The sequence below is a fragment of the Protopterus annectens genome, chromosome 10.part0 (genome assembly GCF_019279795.1).
Source record: "Protopterus annectens isolate FY-2018-M chromosome 10.part0, PAN1.0, whole genome shotgun sequence".
Lineage (NCBI taxonomy): Eukaryota > Metazoa > Chordata > Ceratodontiformes > Protopteridae > Protopterus > Protopterus annectens.
The window spans coordinates 752940196-752949704 of record NC_056744.1 but is presented as its reverse complement, the minus strand read 5'-3'; positions in this window follow the sequence as shown (position 1 = coordinate 752949704).

Sequence of the window (9509 nt, the reverse complement as noted above, 5' to 3'; positions counted from 1 at the left end):
GCAGTGAGACCCTGTCTTTATGAAATATCAAATAAGGTGGCCTAACAGATAAGGCTTGCAACTCTGATACCCGTCTAGCTGATGTGATAGCCACAAAAACAAAGTCTTCCAAGACAAAAATTTCAATGAGGATGAGTGAGAAGGTTCAAACGGGGAAGATGTCAGTTTGGACAACACAAAATTTAAATCCCAAGAAGCCACAGGTTCTTGGAGAGGTGGCCTCAACAGAGTGGCTCCTTTCCAAAAGGTCTTGCATAGCTTATGAGACATTAAATTGGTGTCTGAAAATCCTAAATGGAAATGAGAAATAGCCGCCAATTGAACTCTGATAGTGGCAGTGGCAGATCCTTGCTGAAAAAGCTCAGAGAGAAATTCCAGAATTACAGGGATAGAAGCAGTGTAGGGATCTACATTCATTTTCTGTGCCCAAATAGAAAATATTTTCCATTTACTGCCATATATTCTCCTAGTTGAAGGTTTATGGGAAGACATAAGGATATGTGACACTGAGGAAGATACATCATGAAGCCTGACTAGGTATGGAACTAGGGAAGCCACGCTGTCAATTTGAGGGTGTGGATTGAGGGATGTAGAGAACCTGACATGCGAGTCAACAGATCTGGAGCTGGGTCCAGAATCCTTGGATTCTGGAGCTGGGTACAGAATCCAAGGATCATCTAGGAGAAGAGGCTCGAAGAAGGGGAACCAAACCTGACGAGGCCAGTAAGGAGCAATGAGGATTAACTTGCATCCCAGCCATCTGGCTTTCTGAATCACTTTGAAAATGAGAGGAAATAGAGGAAAAGCACACAGAAGACACAGGGGCCAATTGTGAGCTAGAGCGCTCTGGGTGTCTCCCCCAGAAGGGGGAATGAGGGAAAAATAGCGCTGCATTTGGCATTGACTGGACTGGCAAAAAGGTCGCAGCAAGGCTGTCCCCATTTGTGGAAAATCTGTTCCGCAGTTTCATGTTTCTGAGACCACTAGTGAGGCAGTAGGATCGCCCTGCTGAGCTTGTCGGCTATCACGTTGGTTGTCCCTGGAATGTGCGTTGCTACCAGAAAGCACTGGGAAGGAATTGCTTATTCCCAAACTCGCATGGCCTTTCGACAGAGTGGGTAAGATCTGGTACCGCCCTGTTTGTTGATATACCAAACTACCGACATGTCTGTTTGTATCGCAATAGTCCCTAGAGGAAGAAGGTCTTGAAGTGCTTGCAACGCCATTAGCACTGCCCTTATCTCCAGAACATTGATATGCAGGTGAGCCTCTTGCCATGTGCCTTGGACAGTCCTGCCGAGAAAATGCCCCCCCCACCCGATCTGGGAGGCATCTGTGGTCACAGTGGCAATGGGTTGGGCAGGAACAAAGGGGGCACCTGTCGTCAACTAGTTGGGTACTATCCACCAAAGGAGGTCCTCCTTGCATGATTCCTTAAGCAGAATAGGGTGATTCAGCAGAAGATATTGGAAGGACCATTGGGAAAACAGAAGCCACTGGAGAACTCTCATGTGCAACCTGGCTAATCGTACTAATAGGATGGTGGATACCATAGTCCAGAGGAGCTGAAGAACCCACTTTGCTTTGACCTTCTGCAATGGGAGAAAGCATTGAATTTGAATGATTACATTTTGTGCCCTTTCGGCAGGGAGCAGAGCTGTCATGTTCACTGTGTATACCTCTGCGCCTATAAAAATTACAGATTGAGAGGGCAATAATGCAGATTTTTCACAATTTATGGAGATCCCTAATTGAGCACAAAGTTGAAGAGTGGCGTCCCTGTTTTGGAGAAGTAGATGCCTGGTGGGGGTGGTCAGGAGCCAGTCGTCCAAGTACGGAAACACCTGGAATCCCTGATTCTCAGGTGAGATGTCACTACTGCCATGCATCTGGTGAACACCCTGGGGGCTGTGGTGAGACCAAAGGGCAGAGCATGAAACTGATAGTGACTGGCTCCCAGCCGGAAGTGTAGGTGGCTCCTGGACGCCTTGTCCATTTTTATATGGTAGTAGGCATCCTGGAGATCTATTGAGCACATCCTATAGTCTTTCCCTAACAAACGGAGTATCGACTGCAGTGTTACCATCCGAAACTTGTCCGTCCTCACGGATTCGTTTAATCTACTGAGGTCCAATATTGGCCTCCAGCCTCCTGTTCATTTTGGGACTAAAAAGAACCTGGAGTAAGTTCTGAATCCTATCTGGTCTGCTGGGACAGATTGGATGACTCTTTTTAAGAGCAACTTGTTGACCTCCACAGTTGCCTGATCCCTGAGATTGGGTGGTACATCTGGGATCTTCTTGGGAACAAACGGTGGAAGGGAAAAGGGTATGATATAGCCTCTGTTAACAACTCTTTGTACCCACTAGTCTTGGGTTATACTTAGCCAGGGTTCTGGATACAAAGAAATGCAACCCTCGACCTGCCCCAGAGAAACACAGTCGGGCCCCATATCAGGAACGCTGATAAGGCCATCCCCGAAAGGAATCATGACCTTGTTGGTATTGCAGACTGCCTCTGCCTCTAGGGCAACGTCTCCCATTTCCTCCTCCTCCTCTGCCTCTAAAGCAGGGTTCACCCTGTGTGTCTGGAAAGACCCTCTGGGACTTCTTGAACCACATTTTACTGCCCCTTTGACCTTTAGGGTATGGTCTAGAGGGAACAGTAAAACGTACTCCCATGGCACAGAGCGTCTTTCCTTCTTGCTCACACCGAGTGAGTGTGTCCTTCACCTTAGATCCAAACAATGAGGAACCATCAAAAGAGGCATTGGTGAAGGTGGACTTGAATGGTTCCGCAAAATTACACAAGTGCATCTAGGAGTGATGCCTTAGGGCAACTCCTGAACCTGCTGCTCTACTGGCTCCATCAGCCTCATAAGAAATAAGCCGCATGGAGGAGTTAACTATAGAATTTAGGGTGGACACCTGAGCAGAAATCTTGTCAGGGACTCCCTCAGTACATGTACCCTGTATAGAGTCTCCCAACTCCTTAAGGAGATCCCTCTGCAATCTCGTGAAGTGAGTGAGATAGTTCAACGATCGAAGAGTAAAAGCCGCTGAACAGAAGACACGCTTCCCATACCTGTCCATCTTATTCGGCGGATGGACAGAAGAAGAAGTCTCAGCAAGTTCCTTCTTAGTGGCCACCGCCACCACCATGGCATCTACGGGGACACCTTTGGACAAAAATTCTTTATCTGGAGGGGCAGAAAGAAACTTGTTGGGTCTCTAGGGGCTGGCTCCACAGCACTGGAAGTATCCCACACCTTTCGACTAACTAAATCCATCAGTTCGTCAAAAGGTGGAGACACCCAAGAGGTAGAACGTTGAGACCCGAAAGCCTTCAGGTACATCGACTCCTCATCAGAAGGGTTAACAGTGGGCCAGCCGTACCTCTGCTTAAGGATCTCCAGGATATCTACGAAGGGGACATCATCAGAGGATGACTTGGAGGACCCTTCTGACTCCTCGAGGTCAGTGTCAGATGTCAAAGACTCATCCTGGGAGTCAATATGCTTCCTCTTGCATGTCTTCTTCCTGGGGGGCTCCTCAGAAGGGTATTCTGGGGAGGTCAAGGAAGAATGGGGCCACCAGCCGGTGGCTCCTGAGGCTGAGAGTCTCTGCTGTCTCCGGAGAGAGTAGGGGCTGAGACAGAAGTGGGTGCTCTAGGGGGGGGGGAGTGCTGGTACCTTTGGTGGCAACTGGTGACTTGGACAGTACGCTCATCACCTCGAATGCTGACCTCTCCAGCCCTGAGGGCCTCTCCCGCTCCGAAGAGACCAAGGATGCCATCGGCGCCAGTGCTATCGGTTTTGAGATTGATGCAGGGTCCAAACTCACCCTAGCCGAAGCGCCAAGAGTGAGACTCTGAACCAAAGAAGACCGATTCCAACCTTCCCTGTCGGTGCCAACCGGAGAGCTTCAGCCCCTGGACACAATGGACGACACCAAAACTGTCGGAGCAGAACTTGGCTCCGAAGCAACTGCAAGTGGAGCTGGAGCAGAGGGTTCGACCAATGGCACCAAGCCCTCCGACTCTGACAAACCAGCTTGGCTCGGAGGAGGAATAACAATCAAGGGTATAACAGGTTTCATAGGCTCTGGAACCGACTGGGTGAGAGCTGACAACAATTTAGATAGAGCAAACAACTTCAACAGTCTCAGAACTACCCTCTCCACATCTTCATCCGAAAGGCTCCTGGAAGACCTGGAGGACATAGTCGGGGAACTTGATCATGGAGGAATAGCAGGTTCCATAAATTCAGTAGTCGACTCCGACAAACTAGGATCCGACCCTGTACCACAATGTTGCTCTCAGTCGGCTCCAAAGGCAGTGGAGCCGATGAGGCTGATTTTGCCACTTTAGGAGGCGGCTCCGAGACACCAGCCAGTGCTGGAGAAGGTCTTTTCGAAGACTTAGACTTAGCAGATTTAGTGGACTTGGAAGAAGAGGAAGAGCTAGACAAGACTTCCTCAAAGGAAGACTTTAAAATGACAAAACAATCAAGTCTCTTGCAAATGGATGGCCCCTAAGCAATAGACACATAGACCATGACCATCCGTCAATGACATTTTTTGGGAGCACTTCATGCATTTCTTGAAGCCCGAAGGCTTGTGCTCCTTAACCTCTTTAGACATTCACACAGATGAAAGGTAAGAAAGGAGAAGTAAAAGGGAGGACTAGGTCTTCTAACTTAAACGGGCCTAGCCCTGAAGGAGGAAGAACACCACGAGGACTAGGTCCTCTAACTAAAACAGCCTAGTCCAGAAAGAAAGGGACAGCTAGATCTTCTAACTTAAACAGACCAGCGAAAATTCACACACACACACACACACACACACACACACACACACACACACACACACACACACACACACACAAAAACCCTTTCACACAGAAAACCCTGAATCTGATAAAAGATTAACAGAGGAAGCTGAAACTGGAGTTTTGAACAACGAACTCCACCACAGTAATAATCAACACCAGCGGGTAACCACCAAAAAACAAACTGCTCTACAAAACTGGAGACTGGAAAAAAACGCTAGTGTTATCAAGCTATCCACACTAATAAAAAGTATGAAACTGGTACACAGGATACCACAAAGCACAATAATAGGCCCAAGACCAATGCTTGCACCAAAGGGTACAAAGGAGCTAATTATCTACAAATTAATAACCTACACTAACAATACCACTGCAACAAAAATTGTACTACACTAATATATAAAATTTGAATCAGATTTAAACAATGTAAGCAAGAAAAAAGTTAACACTAGCCAGAGCCAAGAGAAGCACAACCGAACCCATCGATGCAGCAAATGAGATCTGGGGTATGTACTGGTGCATTATGGGATATCTGCTTAGCCACGAGATAACCAGAAGTCTTCGGGCTTATAAATCGGCCGAGACGGCTCCGAGCCCATATGTAAACATGAAGGTGAGATTGGACTACACAACATATTATTTTTGCAGCAGTAAAGATACATTTTCATTGTTTCTTGTATATTACTGCATTAACTTGATTTTATTAACTCCCTCTAATCAAGAAGGTATTTATTTTTAGGTTTTCAAAGTCTGCTGCCAAGCTTTAATCTACTGGCTTTTGAGAAGCTTGAATGTCATTATATTAAGTACTTATTTTTCTGTGTTTCATATATCTATCAAGATTATTTTTGAATGCTTTAATTCATGAACTTGTTCTAAATATAATGGATATCCTGTTTCTTAAGTCAGGATGATGTACTTAACCCTTTTCTCTTCCACTATGAATATTACCTAGCAAAATATTTCCAGATCTGTTGATGACTACCCAAAGTTTATGCTACAAGCACAGATTTTCAAACAATAGCACGTCAGACATAGTGTTATGGATGAGGCACTGATCACCTCCAAAATGCTTTAAGGCTTTTTGAATAGTGCCTGTTTTTAATGCTATGATTTTCTTTGTAAGGATTCATACTTTTTCGAATTGTATAAGGGGATTGATTAATTTGATGTCTCCTGACTGCACCATTATATTTGCTGTTTGTGTAAACAAATTATTCTAACTGAATGGTGTTTTTATGACATGATTAGGCATATCCTTCAGTACCCAATCAGCTACACAATATGCTTTTCTGATCAATGGGACAAACTAAAACTAAATTTGTTGCTGGCACAGTCCACAAAGTTTTTTTCTTCAGCTTTAATGACGCAACAATTAATTTTACAAGTTATTTTTTAGGCATTGAGCCAAATTTCATGAGTCTGCATTTGTTGATATTAAATATGTCAATACACTACTCATTTTTGATCATAATATATTTTGTAGAGTTCCAGCAATATTACCGATGCTACTATGCTATCTAGTTTGGAATCATCTGCACTTGATTAGCCGTGCAGTTTTCATAGTCTTATATAAAGTCTAGATAGGAGTCTCAATACAGAGCCTCATGGGATGTCACTTTTTACACTGGCAAAGACTGAGCTAACCACCCACTCTGATGTGCTTGTTCTACTAACTAAACAATGCTTTACACATTGAATTACATACTTACTGACTTTATGTATGACTAATGTGTCTTTAATTTCCTTAACAGGATAGTAGTCATTTCCAACTCCATGACACACAAGTCCTTAATCATCTACTGCTGTCATTTTCTTAAACAAGTTCACTGCATTACGAAAATATTACTTCCCTCTAACAAACACACACTGTTTAAGGCAAGAGAGTAGTACATCTCCCATGTTATATTTGGATAAGCTGCTTTATGAGCCCTTCCTTAATTTTACAGACAGTGCACTTAAGCTGTTGGGTCAAAAGTTGAATCTGATATACACCCCTTATTTAGTGACAATACAACTGCTTGCCATCAGATACCACTTTTAGATTTAATACAACAGCTAGTGATTTGCTAAGCTATTGTTAATTCTATATAGATAACTAGGCATTCTATTGTTGCAGCCCGTAAGGAACTGCTTCGACTTTTATTTGCCTGTGCTGCAACTACCACTCATTCCATCTGTCTATCCAGCCAAGCATTTTTTAAAACTCATTCCATCTGTCCATCCATCCAGCCAGGCATTTTCTTAAGTGTGTCATGGTGAGGGTAGTGGTGAAGCAAGCTAAAAAGGGCAGAACAGATTCCCATAGCCATATCCACAGCAACTATGCCCAGCTCATCCTGCAGATTCCCTGGGTGGTCCCATGCAAACTGTGAGACACAAACTCTCCACTCCTGGTGAATCAAAATGAGGAAGGGCTGGCAAACTGACAACAGGTTAATTGTTACAAGTCATATCATCTAATGCAGAACACACTGAAATGGTGTGCTGGTGCAATATTGGTGCAATAGTGATGCACTGGCACAGTGACAATAGGTTCATGTTTCTAGGCATTTCATCTAAAGGAGAACATGCTCAGGAGTGCAACACCCCTTCCCCATGCAGCGCAGTAGTGTTAGCAATCAAGCTACCTGGTGTGGCAAGATAACCCACAACCTTCTGAACCAAAGGCAAGTATGCACCACACAACAAGGAAACACACAAGTATAACACAACTAGGAAACTCTATGACTGACACTGATAATGGTAATCCTCAGTGATTTACAAAAATAAATAAATAAATGAGACCTGGCAGTCATACCTCCCAATCTCTTAGCACAAGAAATCTGGACAAAGCCAAATATAATGAGGGGACAAAGGCCCACAAATAACGACATATTTTAAATATTGTTCATATAAATATAGAAAGTTGTTAGAATAAAAGGCATTGTGTTACGATGCATTTTCTGAAGGATATGAAGTCTGAAACTGAAATGGCTGCCATTATTTAGTTAATTCAATCCTCACTGATTTATCAGAAAACCACAAATGACATACGGAAGACAAAAAAAATATTTCACAAAAGTCTGGACATTTGAGATGCATGCTGGAAGTTGGTGCAGAGGTTTAAGGCACTTATTTGTCAACAGTCAAGGTTCAGGATTTGACTCTGAAGAAAGTCACTTAAATAGCCAGCCCCCTAACTGAGGCATTAAATGTTTGGCTCCTAATCCCTGTTTGTTGACCCTAAATCAAATCTCCTACAGTTTACATTAGGACAAATATCCTAGGTTTCTCGGGCTTGCTCGTCTTTAGAGAAGTATCCATCCCATGAGGTCCTAAAGCCCTGCTTTCTTAAAGAAAGTTTCATGCGAGGTCAGAAAGCCTTGCTGTTTTCTTATAGAATTTCTCCATTGGGGTCCTAAAGCCCTGCTGTGTTAACAGAAGTCTTTGGATTTGTGTTACTTATGGAAGATTTTTTTTATCCCCCTCCAGCTAACACAGTCCACTCCCCAGCTAACACAGGTGCTAGGCAGCTGCCTAGGTTGCCTAGTACTGGATCCAGCTCTGTCACTGTCGCTTTCGTGTTAGTACACAAATAAACAAGTCTTTGTGGGTTCTGTTTAAGCAGCTTTTTTCTATACAGACACATTACTGTAAAGCTTATTTAATTATGAATAAGTATATATATATATATATATATATATATATATATATATATACACACACACACACACACACACACACACACACACACACACACACAAACTAACTGCTGTGATCATACATGCTTACACACTGGCTGCTTCTTCAAAATGGCAATAGGGGATGGCACATGTCTGGAATTTATATGTGCATGCACAACCTCGCATGCTCCTTAAAGACATAGAGCACACAAGCTACACTCTGATCTACAGTCACCAAGACAACTTTTTTAAATGTAAAATAGGTAATTTATTCTTCAAGGCCAACAGTCACTGAATTTGCAGATTTTGAAATGAAATGCAAAGTTATTTGCCAGCAGCAACCTCTTCGTTGGTTGCAGTTCTATTTAATGTGAAATTATTTGGATTAATTATTTCTGCAGAAATTGTGCATATTAACTGATCTTGGTGGATTATAATGACAACAGTTTGTGTGGCCTTTTAAGATTGAAATGTTCTGAAATGGTTAGCCTTATCATTATTGGTTCATACATTTTGTTTCATTGTTTACTGGAAAAATGTTCAAAACTACAAACTTAAAACACACTCTACCAGGTGCTGCTGTATTAAACAAGGAATATAATTTAATGTAATCAGGAAGGTGAATTAAAGAATACATGCATTTATGCATGGTCCTAAAAATGTGTGCAGAGGGACCATGACTTGAAAACAGCCCAAAGATATATTTAGCCACTGGTCAGAGGCATTTTCCTTGAATGTGGGTTTCAATGCAGTTTCCTTTTTTTTTTTTTAATATTTTTAGTCATTTCCAAAAACAAGAAAACATGAATGCAGGTTATTTATGACAATGAAATATTTACAAATTATTTAAAAATGTAGGCTAAAACCTCTAAACAGATATCAAACATTAAAACCAAAATAAAGTATTTACAAGGGTGTCTATTGTTGACATATAATTGACTTTCTATACAATTGTTTCCTGATTATAATCTGCTGCAGTTATTATTCTCCAGTATTTCAGTTACTTTTTGCCATGCT